Source organism: Macaca fascicularis, chromosome 4 (genome assembly GCF_037993035.2).
Source record: "Macaca fascicularis isolate 582-1 chromosome 4, T2T-MFA8v1.1".
In the NCBI taxonomy this organism is placed as follows: Eukaryota; Metazoa; Chordata; class Mammalia; order Primates; family Cercopithecidae; genus Macaca; species Macaca fascicularis.
In genome coordinates, this window is record NC_088378.1 from 121,845,182 (window position 1) to 121,861,771 (window position 16,590).

At 38.3% G+C, this 16,590-nt stretch overlaps 1 long non-coding RNA gene across 1 annotated transcript; it reads right to left on the reverse strand.

Annotated features, from left to right (window-relative positions):
- Positions 1–910: 910 nt before the first annotated feature.
- LOC135970432 (uncharacterized) lies at positions 911–10,433 on the reverse strand. The gene is made up of 4 exons (XR_010586107.1): positions 10,402–10,433; positions 4,556–4,661; positions 2,094–2,259; positions 911–1,086 (listed from the first exon to the last, which is right to left on the reverse strand). It is a non-coding gene; the product is annotated as an uncharacterized lncRNA (long non-coding RNA).
- Positions 10,434–16,590: the final 6,157 nt, after the last annotated feature.

The window sequence follows — 16,590 nt, forward strand, 5'->3', positions numbered from 1 at the left end:
ATCACACTAGGAAAATTGGCCTAAGCTAGCAGTCATCAAAGGATTGCTAGAGAATCAATCAGAGGACATCTTCACCAACAAAACCTGGGAAACCTGCCCAAGAGCAACAGCAGGATATAGGAGGCTATAAAATTATCTCTACAGTAAACATAGGCAAAAACTTGCTTCAATAAAACACACATTTCAGGTTGACCTAGTTGTGGGGTCATATGGTGTCATCAAGATTCATACCTGTGAAAGACAAGCTGGGTAAAATTGGTGAAAGTAGCAGGGAAGTCTCCTCAACCTCCATAGACTGGCTAGAATTTTGTCTCATACAAACATTTATCAGTCATAAAACTTGCTTCTAATGATGTAAACATACTGTTATTTACCATCTATTAACTTACATTTCCAATATTACAATGAGAAATCACATTTTCTTTTTTTCTTGAGGTTTTTTACATTTTTTTTTTATTTTAAGTTCTGGGGTACATGTGCAAGATGTGCAGATTTGTTACATAGGTGCACATGTGTCATGGTGGTTTGCTGCACCGATCAACCCATTACCTATGCTTTAAGCCCAGCATGTATTAGCTGCTTTTCCTAATGCTCTCTCTCCCCCTACTCCCAACAGGCCCCAGTGTGTGTTGTTCCTTTCCTTGTGTCCATGTGTTCTCATTGTTTAGCTCCCACTTAGAAGTGAAGACATGGGGTGTTTGGTTTTCCATTTCTTTGTTATTTTGCTTAGGATAATGCCTTCCAGCTCCATCCATGTCCCTGCAAAGGAACATGATCTTGTTCCTTTTTATGGGTGCATGGTATTCCATGGTGTATATGTACCACATATTCTTTATCATTGATAGGCATTTGGGTTGACTCCATGTCTTTGCTATTGTGAATAATGCTGCAATGAACATATGCACGCAAGTACCTTTGTAATAGAATGGTTTATATTTCTTTGGGTGTATACACAGTAATTGGATTGCTGGATCAAATGGTATTTCTGCCTCTAGGTCTTTGAGGAATCACCACACCATCTTCTACAGTGGTTGAATTAATTTATATTCAAAGTTTTCAATGCATTGGCAGATGAAGCATGGTAACCTAGGAATGAATATCAATATATTAAAGTATTTCATCTAATAGAAGATGCCGTTAATTGTAAAACACAAAATTATTCTGTAAATCAACTTGAAAGAAATAGAATACTGTGGAGGTTGAACTACATGTTAAATAAATCAGCCTAAGAGAAATGCCAGCTGATTTCACGAGTCTTCATCTTCCTTTGTCTCCCTTTATCTGGATGACTCTAAAAATTTAGCTGAAGTTTGATTATTTAAACTTTTTCAAAAAAGTTCATTGCTTCTAAAAATGGAACAGACTAAGTAAATTAATCTGTCTCCTGCTTCTGAGGTTAGACGTAATGAGCACCAACTCTCTGCCCTCTCATTAATTTGCTTTTAAAAACCATATATAAGGAATTTATGCAAAATGTATATGTTTATAACTTAGATAAGGTGCAGCTATGGAAAACTATATACCTACACATACATTTACAGTATATTTACTACCATGGATTCTAAAATTGTTAAAAGCAATCTCAACTGGTGCCTTGATATGTAGTGTTTTTAGTTTTTATCCATTGTTTCCTTGCAGTTGTAGTATTTACCATTTAAATATTTAATAAATGTAGTGAACAATTTCACCACTTAAATAACAAACATTGAATCACCAAATGTACAAGAAGAAATTGTTAATGCATATTACACCCTCAGGAGAGGAGTCATTTCACCAGCCAGCAACATGCTGTAGATGGTAAGACCTAAAAATCAGCAACATCAATATTGGCAATAATAATAATAATGTCTACTGAGTTTTTGTTAAGTTCCATGCACTTGCAATGTACTAAAAGTTTGATCTTCACAACAAACATATGATACAGAAGAAGAAAGAGAAGCTAAAAAGAGGTAAGCAACTTTCTCACCATCATACAGTTAGTCAATGACAGAGTTTCTGCTAGTCTAGCTTCATGCTTATGTACCCTAAGACAATGCTTCTCAAACTTCAGTGTCTTTAAGAATCTTCTGAAGAACTTAGTAAAGCACACTTGCCTGGGCCCCCTTCTCTGATATTCTGATTCAGGAGGTCTGACATGGAGGTCACCATAAGCTCCCAACTGATACTGATGCTGCCAGCACATGTGGCAAATATTGATTAACAAGTTATCCATACATTTCATAGGTTTCCTCATTGGGCAGTATTCCAGAGGCTAAGACACTCATCTGAGATTTAAGATATCCAGATATTTAGCCTGTTGATGTTGTCAGATAAACAAATGTTGGTAAATTTACTCTCTAGTTTCATTGCATTCCATAAATGCTGAGAGAAACGGTCTTTGCACTCTAAACCTACGTTCTTCCACAAGACCAATTTAGGTAAGTCAGGCACATGAGGTAATTAGTTTCACATTCATTGGCCAGCAGTATCACTCAGGTTTATGAGCACTCTCAACCTGCTTCTTGAACCCTGGTCTGGCCTAGAGCAACAAGGGTTAGAAAATAGTGCAGGCCCCGCAGGGTGATTCTAATGAACAACTTCTTCATGCAAATTACATAAGGACAACATTTTAATCTTGGTCATCTTAGAATTCAAAAAGTCATTTGAACAAAACAATACAAATCAATAGCTATCATAAGCATTCTCCTGTTGGAAGGATTTTAGCTAACATGCATATGGTGCTTATTGACAGGCAATTTTCTAGTACCTTCTTACATTGACTCATTCAATTCTTCCAATAATCCTGTGAGGTAGATAATACCACCGTCTCCATTTTACAGATAATGACACTGACATTCAGAAAAATTAAGTACCTTATCCAAAGTTATAAGCACTGGAGTCCATATTCCAGTGGAAGTGGGCCAGCTCCAGGTATTCTGCTCTTAGCCACTTTTCTTCCTTAGGACAAAAAGGGTCCAAACTCCTTGGTTGCCAGAAGAGCAAATGAATGTTCCTAGTTAGTACTAAAACGATTGAAGAATAAATAAAAATCATAGCCTTACACTAGCTCATTTAAAAGTAAGGTTTCTCTTTTTTTGTCTAAAAATAAGATTTTAGAAACCTTATTACTGGGGAGTTAAGATGAGCACAAAGGAGACATTAGAAAATATTATAAGAATGCATGTATTCAAGTACCAAGGTACAAAATTATGAAATAGTAACAAGATTATAAATTAAGTTTATCACTAAAACTGATTGACATTTCAAAGAAAATATGAGAATATAGAATAAACTGTTTTATAACCAATGCATGGGATATGTGGGGTGAACCTGAAAGAATTACAGTTAGAATGAAGGGCCAAACATAACTGCCTGCAGAGATTTTCGAAAACAGAAAAAGAAGTCATCACCTAAAGTGACAACCTGATTAAATAAAATCACTTGTTAAAGCTGGAATTCATAGCTCTGGTGCAGCAACTATGAGTACCCATTTGTGACTTTATTCCTGGATGTATCATAAAACAGAAGTATTTTACCAACAGTAGTCAGAGGTAATATCCTAGACAGTTTTCTCAAAGTGGTCTGAAGTACAAACTGGATATAATTAGTGTTACAGGGAGGTTACCCTGGATGTAATAAGCATACTCTGAGATGGAGATTAGCATGCAGAATGTTTATTAGGGGGCAATCTACAGATTTATTTTTACAATGTACCTGTCAAGGAGCAAGGTTAAGCACAAGAAGAAACTGGTCTGTGATATAGTCACAACACAAGCCTTAGCTAATCCCATGGGAAGCTATAAAACTAGGAAAGCTCTTCTGAGTTGTCCTGAACTGGAGAAAGGTAGCCTGAAATGTATGTCTACCGGCTCTCGAAGTGGGCTTGCCCAGCAAAGGGATTACGGCAATTTTCAGAAAGGGCAGACAGTAGAGCTGCTTTGGGGTAGGACTCCCAGCTGCTGGGCGAATAAGCCCTTCAGAATGATGATGCACAGCATCCACAACAAGCAGTCAGTTGGGATTTAACTAGGTAAGTTCCTGTTCTAAGTATATGTATTCAATAATAGGCAAGTTATCTTTATTAGTAAGTGTGATAATATTCCCTCTGCTGGGAAAACTGAATGTGGTGTTGTATCTCTGTTCCTTAGACACAGGCTGTAACAAGTGTGTCTTTTCTTGCATGAAAAAAATAAAAGCTGACAACCATGTTTTTACACAGTGTTAGGCTAATGAATTATTTCACTCATCTTGTAGTTTAGTAAATTCATTAACATGAAATGTAGTCCTAGAAAGTTATCATCAGATGGCAGCACACACATATAGTTAAGACTTCTTCCACTAAAAGAGAAAATACTGAAATTCTAAATTAGGTTGTCATTCTAAAATTATTCTAATGAGGAGCTAAATAACTTACATAAAATCCTATTGAAAAAACAATGTTCACACTTTTTTTGTTAATGTTTTGCATGTGAATATAGTGGCAGTCCTTTAAATCAATGTAGAGAATCAGAGGATGAAACAGTCTTAGGGAGATTATTTATCCAATACCTAATGATAAAGAGGTTTTACTTTTCACCTTATTTGTAGAACAACTACTGCTGACAAGTACCCGAGAGCATATCTGTACCTCAGTTTCCTAATTTGTAAATGGAGATAACAATAGTACCTCCATTTTGGAGTTGCTGTGAGGAAAAAGTAAGAAACACTATTTGCAGAATTAGAAACAGATTCTAGTGTGTTGTGTTACCTATCAATTTTTATTATTCACAATTTTAAATATAGATGCCCAATACTATACTTCTTTCCAAATATAGTTACCATTTATTAATTCAGCACATAGTATAGGATTTGTCATATAATAATTATATGGCATTGATTATCACATTAAGCCTTTTGAACAAATGTTTAAATATGAATTATGAGTCAAAAAACTGAGATATCAATAGATAAAATAACATGTCAGAGGTAAAACTACAAATAAATGATGTGATGGATTTCTATCTTGGTAGATCTACTGAAAACATTTCCTTAAGTGTTTATTACATCAGAAAGAGAGGCTAATCTGAATGTTAATCAGCTTTTGAATTTGTGAATTTAAGGAACTGGGTTTTATTTTTTCTACCATAATATTCAAGAGTAATTTCATTATTTAAATTTTTAGCTTATAAGTTGAGGATATTGCTAGATGTGATTGTAAAAAATAATCTAGACTCATCATGGAAATGTTAATAAGATCATGTGTTTGATATTTACTCTTCCTCTATAGAACTGGAGTAAAGATGCTGCACAAAAGGCCAGAATGATGTCAAAGTAGTGTAAACTAATACAGATCAAAGAACAGGAATGGAAAATTGCAAGTAGGGATATGCAGTGGGTTCATATATGGCCCATCTTTGGGCTCAAAACTCTCCAGGGGTTGTTAATTTCAAGGCAAGAGTAAGTAACATCATGCAGTCTATATTTACATTTGTACCCATACTTGACAATGAAATGTGGCCTAATACACAGGGTTTTAAAAATTATCATTATTATTTAATTTGAATATTCACATTTATAGATTCCAAATTCAGGTCACCAAGGATAAGGGAATCAAAGCTCTAAAAATTATAGAATATTTGAGCAATGCAATAATGACTGAACAGGCAGCTAGATGCTTAGATGGTTTCCACTCAATGCAGTTATGTCAGCTACCCACAGTATATTAGCACTAGGATTTCTTTAGCTTTAGGAATTGTCCATATGCAATTCTTCTCATCTACCCATAAGAACATTTTTAAGGGATCAAAGGTGAGCCCATCTCATGGCAATATAACAACCATGTAAATTAGGTTCACTGCTAGTTTTCAGAAAAGCCATTAGTATTTTATTATTAGATATTAAGAGTATCGACAAGAATATTTCATTATAAAATAATAAAAAGTACTAATGGAACTTCTATATCTACAGATTATTGGTAATTTTTGAGCAATATCATTGACAAATTAATTTTCAGTAGCATAACTGAATAAAACTAAGCTCTTTTAGATGTTCTCCAAAACTCTTATGACAAAAGGATTTCACCATACTGTATGCTTTAGCATTTGTAACTCATCAAATTTTTTTTTCATTTTTCAAGTGTACTACTTGTATATAGACACATATATGACCTTATTTCATCACACATCCACCTTAAAAATACACAGCAAGTAAAAGTAGCTCTTAAAGGAATTTAGAAAGCAACATTGGGTGCAGGAACTAAGAGGACTGGCTGGTGTTTTTCATCAGTAATAGGTGGTGGTGGTTAACCTTTCCACTGCGGACACAGCTCAACACAGCCTTACCAACCTGACTCTGCAGATCACCAAATGGCTACCATTTCACTGAAAAGTGTAGGGAAAATATTAATTTGTTTATTTTCTGTGAATTGAGCTAACTTTCCTCGCTAGTCTTTTTGCTAAATAGTGAAGAAAAAACATTTTGAAAAAAATAAAATAAATTTGAATTCAGTGTAGCAAATTTGGTCTAATGCAGTACAATACTTTTTAAAATTTGTTTTTGCAAATTAAAGTAAAATACTCTTCTCTTGGATTTTCTCTACCTCTTGTTTACTCTTGAGCACCCTTAGCAATTTTGTGTGCCATTTCTACGGTAACTGAAAAGTTATTAACCCAAGCCATATTAAAGGACATGGGCTCTAGCAGTTTGATTTATTTACCAAGGACACATTGTAAAACCATTAACTCAAGGCTTCCCTCAAAGTTTGCTTACTCCTTATTCTCTGAGGAAAGCATACAAGTACTCACAATTTTCTAGCTGCTCCCATACCTATCTAGATATTTCTAAAGCTCACTACCCCATTGAGGATGGGAACTACCAGAGATAGAGGATGAACAGGTAGGGCAGGAAATTAAAGTTCTTTTTTTTAACTTTCTTTCTCTTCCTTGTCTTCTCTTCACAATCCCTTGTGACAGAATGTTAGGCTTTTGAATTACTTAAATTCATATTCTCCTAAAATGGGACAGAAATCTGAATAGCCTTTTGAATACTTACATTGCCTATCACAGAGAAGCAACACTATAAGCTGAATTGGCTACTGTTGGTGGTTGTTGTAAAGACAGGAGATGAATACACCGTCGTGTGTTTTCCTTAGCCGCATTAATTTCCTTGGTGTAAGTAGCAGGGTGTTTTTCAGAGAAGAAACTCAAATACTGTGTAGAGAAAGGCAAGTTCATCATTAGGTAGACTTCCTGGATTTAGTTTTCACATACCTTGGGACACTCTGAACTGGAAGACATGGCCACTCTACCAAAAAGTACTTGAGATGTGGGAGGCGGTGGAGTGGTGGGTGAGTATTGGACTGAAAAATTGTGGCCCTGGGAAATAGTGTGGGACTGGGTTCAATAAGTTGACAATTTGAATCTTCCCTGGCCCAGAGAAAGGAGGATCATTCCTGAATACCATGCTGGATAAAAAGCCCACACCATAGGTGGTGGATGGTTAAATAGAACAGATGCTTATCTCATGGTCCTTACATAATGAATACAATGGCTTTAGAGTAGCCATGGACCCTGTTACAATTCTTAAGCTTCTCTGATTTGGTTTCACTTATCTCCATTAGCTTGAAAGAGGCAGAGACTGAAAGGTTAGTTGATCTGATTTCAAAACTTGTTTATCATCTCCTGCTGTCAACTTATCACTGAACCTGGGCACCACATACTCATTTATCAATGAGAAAGAAAGAAGATTGCCAACAGGGATATAACGGAGTTTATCCTCTCTAGATGTTGCCTAGATGATCAGAGAAGCATTTGTAAAATAAAAATGAGAAAAATATTCTTGTAGAGTGTGACCCAGCCCTGTTTCCCTTTTTCAGAGAGTAAATGTCTGTTGAGGAAATATACAATTTTCATCTTATCCTGTCTCATGATCAAATGTATTTGAAGGTTGGTACAATGAGTCTAAAATTTTTCAGAGTGGGGAATGGACATCCTCAGATAAAGATATAGCAGGTAACCTTTATAAAAAGGTAAGCCTGTGTGTTGGCAAATACATGTATTTTTAAGTGACTGTAAGCATGTGTGACCAAAAAAAGAAAATGAGAAAAAACTGTAATCATTCTACTGGCTTATTACAAACTTACACTTGACCTACTGAATTCCTCTTATAATTCAGATCCCAATGAAGTGTAATTCCCTTAATATATGACTTATAGAAGATGCTTAACCTCTAAAAAAGATTCTATTTTACCAAACTCTAGCCTGGCTCAGAGGAGCCTATTTCTTAAATATACCTGCCAATTTTGGCCTATAAAGACTTGAAAACACACTTCAATCATTTCAAACAGTTTAAGGCTGCATCCGTAGGATGATATTAGGCTTTCTTAAAGTGCATTCCTGAAAAAACTCAAGATCATCAAAAGTTTGTTTCAGCCAACACCTGAAGATTAGGGCCCCTGTGTCACAGTGTCTGTGGGAAAAGTGTAGCCTAATTCCCACAAGTGCCAGTTAGTGCCAGTTAGCAAACCCAGGTGTGTTTTCCATGGACAAACTCCCCACTTTTAAATTTGTTTTCTTTCTCTGGCACTATTGAGCTTCCACTCACCCGCTCCCTATTTCCTCATCCTCCCTTTATAATGCCAGTCACTCTGTATGAATCTAAGTTGACTTGAGTTCACACTGGATTCTTTTCCGTACTGCAATAGTCATTACTGACTCAAGTATTTTCTCAACAATTTAACTAATGTTTGGCTGTGTTTATCATTGACATCCCTTAGTTCCATTTTTCTTCATTTGGTTTCTCAAGAAGCCACAAAATCAATCTCATTTTTAAGTTACATTTGTAATGTATGTAAATAATAAAAACAACAGCTTCTGCCTCTTTTCCAATAGCAGAATTCCTATAAAATTTACCATTTATCATTTTTCAATTATGTAGCATTAGTGATCAGGAACATAAAGTACATTGATATTATTTTGCAACCATCTCACTGTCTACAGAGCTTTTTCATCTTTGTCAACTGAGACTGTGCAAATTAAACAATAACTGTTCATTTTCCCTTTCCTCAGCTCCTGGAGACCACATTTCGCTTTTTGTTTCTATCAATTTGATACTCTAGGTACCTCATATAAGTGTACTCATATAGTGTTTGTCCTTTTGTAACGGGCTTATTTCCCTCAACATAATATCTTCAATCTGTGTTCATCCATGTTGTAATGTGTTGGAACGTCATTTATTTTGAAGGATGAATAATATTCCACTGTGTGTATATAGCACGTTTGGTTTATACATTCGGCTGTCAATGAACATTTGGGTTGTTTTCACCTTTGGCTATTGCAAATTATGCTGCTATGAGCATAAGTGTACAAATACAAGCATACCTTGTTTACTGCACTTCACTTTATTGTGTTGTACAGATACTGCATTTTTTTTTTTTTTTTTTACAAATTAAAGATTTTGGCAGCCCTGCATCAAATAAGTCTCTAAGGACTATTTCCCAATAGTATGTGCTCCCTTCACATCTCTGTGCCACATTCTCACAATACTGTAATTCTCAAAATATTTTCAACTTTTTCATTATTATTATACTTGTTACAGTGACCAGTGATCCCTGATGTCACTATTGTAATAGTTTTGGGGTGCCGTGGACCACACCCATATAAGATGGCAAATTTAATTAATATATGTTGTGTGTGTTCTGACTGCTCCAACAATAGGCAGTTGCTATATGTCGTCCTCTCCTTGGACCTCCCTATTTCTACAGAACAATATTAAAATTAGGCCAAGTCATAACCCTCCAATGTTCTCTAAGTATTCAAATGCGAGGAAGAGTTGCAAGTCTCTCACTTTATATCAAAAGGCTAAACTGAGTAAGCTTAGTGAGGAAGGCAGGTTGACAGCTAAGACAGGTCAGAAGTTAAACCTCTTGTGCCGGTTATCAAGTTGTGAATGCAAATAAAAGTTATTGAAGAAAATTAAAAGTGCTACTCTAATGAACACATGAATAATATAAAAGCAAAACATGGAAAAAGTTTTAGTAGTCTGGACAGATCAAACCAGCCACATTTCCTTAAGCAAAGCCTAATACAGAGCAAGGCCCTAACCCTCTTGGATTTTATGAAGACTGAGAGAGGGGAGGAAGTTGCAGAAGAAAAGTTTGAAGTTAGCAGAAGTTGCTCCAGGAGGTTTAAGGAAAGAAGCCATCTTCATAAAGCAAAAGTACAAAGTGAAAGAGCAAATGTTGATGGAGAAGCTGCAGCAAGTTATCCAGATGTAAGATAATTAATGCTGGCAGGCCGTGGTGGCTCACACCTATAATCCCAGTACTTTTGGAGGCTGGGGTGGGCAGATTGCTTGAGGCAAGGAGTTCAAGACCAATCTGGACAACATGGTGAAACCCCATCTCTATAGAAAATACAAAAATTATCCAGGTATGGTGGTACACACTTGTAATCTCAGCTTCTTGGGAGGCTGAGACATGAGAACTGCTTGTACTTCAGTGTGTTTTTGTGGTGGATGGTAACAGTTTTTCCTTTCCATATTTAGTGATTCCTTCAGGAGCTCTTAAAAGGCAGGCCTGATGGTGATGAATTTCCTCAGCATTTGCTTGTCTGAAGGCAATCTTATTTCTCCTTCACCTATGAAGCTTAGTTTGGCCAGATACGAAATTCTGGGTTGGACATTCTTTTATTTAAGAATGTTGCATACTGGCCCCCAATCTCTTCTGGCTTACAGAGTTTCTGCTGAGAGGTCCGCTGTTAGTCTGATGGGTTTCCATTTGTAGGTGACCTAGCCTTTCTTTTTGTCTGCCTTAACATTTTTTCTTTCATTTCAACCTTGGAGAATCTGAGAATTAGATGTCTTGGGGTTGATCTCGTGGAGTATCTTAATGGACTTCTCTGGATTTCCTGAATTTGAATGTTAGCCTGTCTTGCTAGGTTGAAGTCCTCCCGGATGACATCCTGAAGTATGTTTTCCAACTTGCTTCTGCTCTCCCGTCTCTTTCAGTTACACCAATCAGTCATAGGTTTGTTTGTTTGTTTGTTCATTTGTTTTCCACATAATCACATATTTCTCAGAGGTTTTGTTCATATCTTTTCATTCTTTTTTCTCTATTCTTTTCCGCTCGTCTTATTTCAGAAAGACAGTCTTCAAGCACTGAGATTCTTTCCTCCACCTGGCATATTTGGCTGTTGATACTTGTGATTTCACTGTGAAGTTTTCTTGTTGTGTTTTTCAGCTCCATCAGGTCATTTATATTCCTCTCTAAACTGGCTATTTTGGTTATCATCTCCTGTAACGTTTTATCATGATTATTAGCTTCTTTCCATTGGGTTAGAACATGCTCCTTTAGCTCAGTGAAGTTCATTATTACCCACTTTCTGAAGCCTACTCCTGTCAATTCAGCCATCTCAGTCTCAGCCTAGTTTTGTGCCCTTGATGAAGAGGTGTCGTGATCATTTGGAGGAGAAGAGGGGCTCTGGCTTTTTGAATTTTCAGCATTTTTATATTGATTCTTTCTCATCTTTGTGATCTTATCTGTCTTTGATCTTTAAGGTTGCTGACCTTTGAATGGGGTTTTTGTGGGGTCTTTTTTGTTGATGCTGCTATTGTTGTTGATTTCTATTTGTTTGTTTTTCTTTCAGCAGTCAGACCCCTCTTCTGTAGGGCTGCTGTGGTTGGCTGGGGGTCTACTCCAGACTTTAATCACCTAGGTACCCCCTGCACTTGGAGGTATTACCAGTGAAGCTGCAAAATAGTAGAGATGGCAGCCTGCTCCTTCCTCTTAGAGCTCCATCTCAAAGGGCACTGACCTGATGCTGCCCCCAAATGCTATTACAGGAAGTGCCTGGAGATCCCTATTGGGAGGTCTCAGTTAGTCAGGAGGAATGGGATCAGGGATCCGCTTAAAGAAGCAGTCTGGCTGCCCGTTGGTGGAGTAGGTATGCTGCACTGGGGGGAAAGCCCCCTCCTCCAGACCTCCTGAACTTTCCAGATCCAGCAGGCAGGAAAGCGTAAGTCACTGAACTGCAAAGATGATGGCCACCCCTCCCCTGAGGGACTCCACCCAGAAAGACCAGAGTTCTGTCCATGAAACCTTGGCGAGAGTCACTAAAATTCTTGAAGGGAGGCCCCGCGCATTGAGGAGGGATGGATTGGGGTCTCACTTAAAGAAGCAGTCTGGGCCAGATGCTGTGGCTCATGCCTGTAATCCCAGCACTTTGGGAGCCTGAGGTGGGCGGATCACAAGGTCAGGAGTTCAAGACCAGCCTGGCCAATATGGTGAAACCCCATCTCTATTAAAAATACAAAAATTAGCTGGGTGTGGTGGAGGACACCTTTAGTCCCAGTTACTCAGGAGGCTGAAGCAGAAGAATTGCTTGAACCTGGGAGGCAGAAGTTGCAGTGAGACAAAATAGTGCCACTGCACTCCAACCTGGGCAACAGAGTGAGACTCCATTAAAAAAAAAAAAAAAAAAGCAGTCTCTGGCCATGATCTGCCACAGAGCTGTCCTCTGCTCTGGGGAATTGCTCCTGGTCTGGACCACCCGGACTCCCTGGAGCCGGCAGACTAAAACAGCAAACTCAGGTTGCAGAGATAGCAGCCGACCCTCCACCAGGGAACTTGAACATCTCATAGAGTATCCAGCCTGCTGCTTCTGGCCAGCTGGAATTCCAAGCCAGTGGGTCTTAACTTGGGAGCAAGGCCTGCTGAACAATGCCACTTGGCTCCCAGACTTCAGCCCCTTTCCTAGGAGAATGGACAGATCTGCCTCACCAGAATTCCCAGGGCCCGAGTATGCAAAAATTCCTGGGTCTCTGTGTGTGCCTGAGCGACCTCCAAGAGTCTGCACAGCTCTGTGCTTTGAACCTAATGCCCTGGTGGTATTGGCTCACAAGGGGATCTCTTCATCTGCGGGCTGCAAGATCCATGAGAAACATGTGGTTTCCTGGCCCAGGTGACACAATCACTCACCACCTCCCTTAGCTGGGGGTGGGGGTTCCCCTGATTCCACGACACTCCTAGGTGGGCCATCACCCCACCTGCCTTTCCTCACTCTCTGTGGGTCATGCGGACCACCTAGTCAGTCCCAAAGTGAGAACCTGGTTAACCTGGTTACCTCAGTTGAAGGTATAGAATTCACTCGCCATTTTCATTCTTCTCCATGAGAGCTGCAGACCACAGCTGCTTCTAATCAGCTATCTTCCCGAACATTTTTTTTTTTGAGACACAGTTTTGCTCTGTCGCCCAGCTGGAGTGCAGTGGCATGATCTCAGCTCACTGCAACTTCCACCTCCTGGGTTCCAACAATTCTCCTTCCTCAGCCTTCTGAGTAGCTGGGATTACAGGCACTTGTCACCATGCCTGGCTAATTTTTGTATTTTTAGTAGAGACAGGGTTTCACCATGTTGGCCAGGCTGGTCTGGAACTCCTGACCTCATGATTCACCTGTCTTGGCCTCCCAAAGTGCTGGGATTATAGGCATGAACCATCGCACCCAGCCCAGAACATTTTTTTACAGCATGTTTTTTTGAATATTTTATGCCCACTGTTGAGATTAAATGCTGACAAAATAATATTGCTTTCAAAATGTTACTGGTCATTGACAATGCAACTGGTCACCCAAGAGTTGTGATGTAGTTGTCCAAGGAGTTTAATACTATTTTCATGCCTGCTAACGCAATATCAATTCTGCAACCCATGGATCAAAGAGTAATTTTAATTTTCAAGTCTTATTATTTAAGAAATACATTTTGTAAAGCTATAGCTGCCCATAGACAGTGATTTCTTTGATCGATCTGGGTACAAATTATATCCCTTATAAGAAAGAGATTCAAGTTGCTTCAAAAATTAAAATAATTTGTGAGAACGTGTATTAGTGTGTTTTCACACTGCTAATAAAAACATACCTGAGATTGGGTAACTTATAAAGGAAAGAGGTTTAAATGGCTCAAAGTTCCACATGGCCAGGAACACCTCACAATCATGGTGGAAGGCAAAGGAGGAGCAAAGTCACCTCTTGCATGGCGGTAGGCAAAAAGAGCCTGTGCAGGGGAACTCCCCTTTATGAAACCATCAGATCTCGTGAGACTTATTCACTGTCATGAGAACAACACAGGAAAGAACCATCCCCATGATTCAGTTACCTCCCACTGGGTCCCCTGCCATGACATATGGGAATTATGGGAGCTATAATTCAAGATGAGATTTGGTTGGGGACACAGCCAACCCATACCAGAATCCAAATGTGATTAATATGGTACATAGCTCACATATCTCAGAAATGTGAGACAAACTAATACTTCCCACTCCCCTCTTTATGACCACAGCCTTTCAATCGTGGAGTGTTTCAGCAGCACAGGAATCTCAGGGCATATGCCAGGATCACTGTCAGAGGGAAGAAACAGACTACAACCCTCTCATCTGCAGCCTCTACCCCTTCTCTGTGGCAGTGTTATTTTCAACATATTATTATAGATAAACCACATGGTAGATTACACTGCAAAACTTGAAAGACCTTGAAAATTAATCAATTAAATATAATTAATTATAAAACATAAAATGTTTATGCATGTAAACATTATGAAATTATTAAAAATTATAAAACATGGTTTTTATTAGGGAGACCGCTATTGGATATATAACAATTGTAATTAAACATTATCCCTAGACTAATGAAAAGATTTGTTTAATGAAAACTCAGTAATTGGTTGCCCTAGTCATAATCTTTTATGTCCTACTGACAGTTTTTTTGTTTTGTTTTGTTTGTTTGTTTGTTTGAGATGGAGTCTCGTTCCATCACCCAGACTGGAGTGCAGTGGCAAGATCTCGACTCACTACAAGCTCTGCCTCCCAGGTTCATGCCATTCTCCTGCCTCAGCCTCCCCAGTAACTAGGACTACAGGTGCCCGCCACCACGCCCAGCTATTTTTTTTTTGTATTTTTAGTAGAAACGGAGTTTCACCATGTTAGCAGGATGGTCTCAATCTCCTGACCTTGTGATCCACCCACCTGGGATTACAGGTGTGAGCCACTGCACCCAGCTGTCCTACTGAAAGTTTTGAGCTCTGTAAGAATAAAAAGTCAAACAGGAAAATAAGACTCCTGTCTATTGCAAGACAATTATGCAGGCATATAGAAAGTTATTTTTCAATTTTTAAGGACCTCTTGTAAGGCAAATATGGTGGTAACAAATTTTCTTAACATTTGCTTGCCTGAAAAGGATCTTATTTCTCCTTTGCTTAAGAAGCTTGGTTTGTCTGGATGTGAAATTCTTGCTTGGAACTTCTTTTTTTAAGAATGCTGACTAGGCATCCAATCTCTTCTGGCTTGTAGGGTTTCTGCTGAAGGTTCTGCTGTTAGTATAAAGTCCCTGTGTAGGTGACCTGCCCCTTCTTTCTAGCTGCCTTTATAGCAACATGGATGGAGCTGGAGGCCATTATCCTAAGCAAACTAATACAGGAACAGAAAAACAAATACTGCAGGCTCTCACTTAGAAGTGGGATCTAAACATTGAGTACTCATGGAACAAAGAAGGGAACAACAAACACTGGGGCCTACTTAAGGGTGGAGGGTGGGAAGAGGGTGAGGAATGAAAAACCACCTATTGGGCATTATGCTTATTACCTCGGTGATAAAATAATCTGTACAGCAAAACCCCATGACATGCAATTTACCTGTATAACAAACCTGCACATGCACTCTTGAACCTAAAATAAAAGCTTAAAAAAAGACAGAACCAAGGAAGAAATGATGCTTTAAAAAGACTAATGAGCTATCGATGGCAATCTAAAATAAATCCTAAGGTGCTAAATAAAAAAAAAAAGAAAATTTTTAGGATGCAAAAGATTTTTAGAACTTTACATTAATAGCTTTAAATGGGATATTAATTGTTTCATAAAAAGTAAGTATTCATATTTACTAAAGTATTCGTCTGTTTTGTTCCTAAAATAATTGATTAAATTTATTTATTAATATACATTATTGGTCATTTCAGCACCCAGAATTCTGTACATAGGATAATGAAAGGTATATTTTACATATACTGCCAACAGAAAAGTGAAACTAAGACAAATTGAACAAAATTTTCTGTCTTCTACTAGAATGAATAGTAGATTTTATTCATATCTGTAACTCACTCAATGCCAGGAGCATCCTGATTTCAGAGAACTTAAAATTTGGAAAAAACAAAGTGCGTCTGAAATAAGCCTGTACTAGTCCATTTTCATGCTGCTGATAAAGACATACCCAAGATTGGGAAGAAAAAGTGGTTTAATTGGACTTACAGTTCCACATGGCTGGGGAGGCCTCAGAATCACAGTGGGAGGCGAAGGACACATCTTATGTGTCAGCAGCAAGAGAAAATGAGGAAGAAGCAAAAGTGGAAATCCTTGATAAATCCATCAGATCCCATAAGACTTATTTACTATTGTGAGAATAGCATGGGAAAGAACAGCCCCCATGATTCAGCTACCTCCCCGTGGGTCCCCCTGACAACAGGTAGGAATTCTGGGAAATACAATTCAAGTTGAGATTTGGTGGAGACACAGCCAACCCATATCACTCCACCCCTGGCCCCTCCAAATCTCATGTCCTCACATTTCAAAACCAACCATGCCTTCCCAATAGTCCCC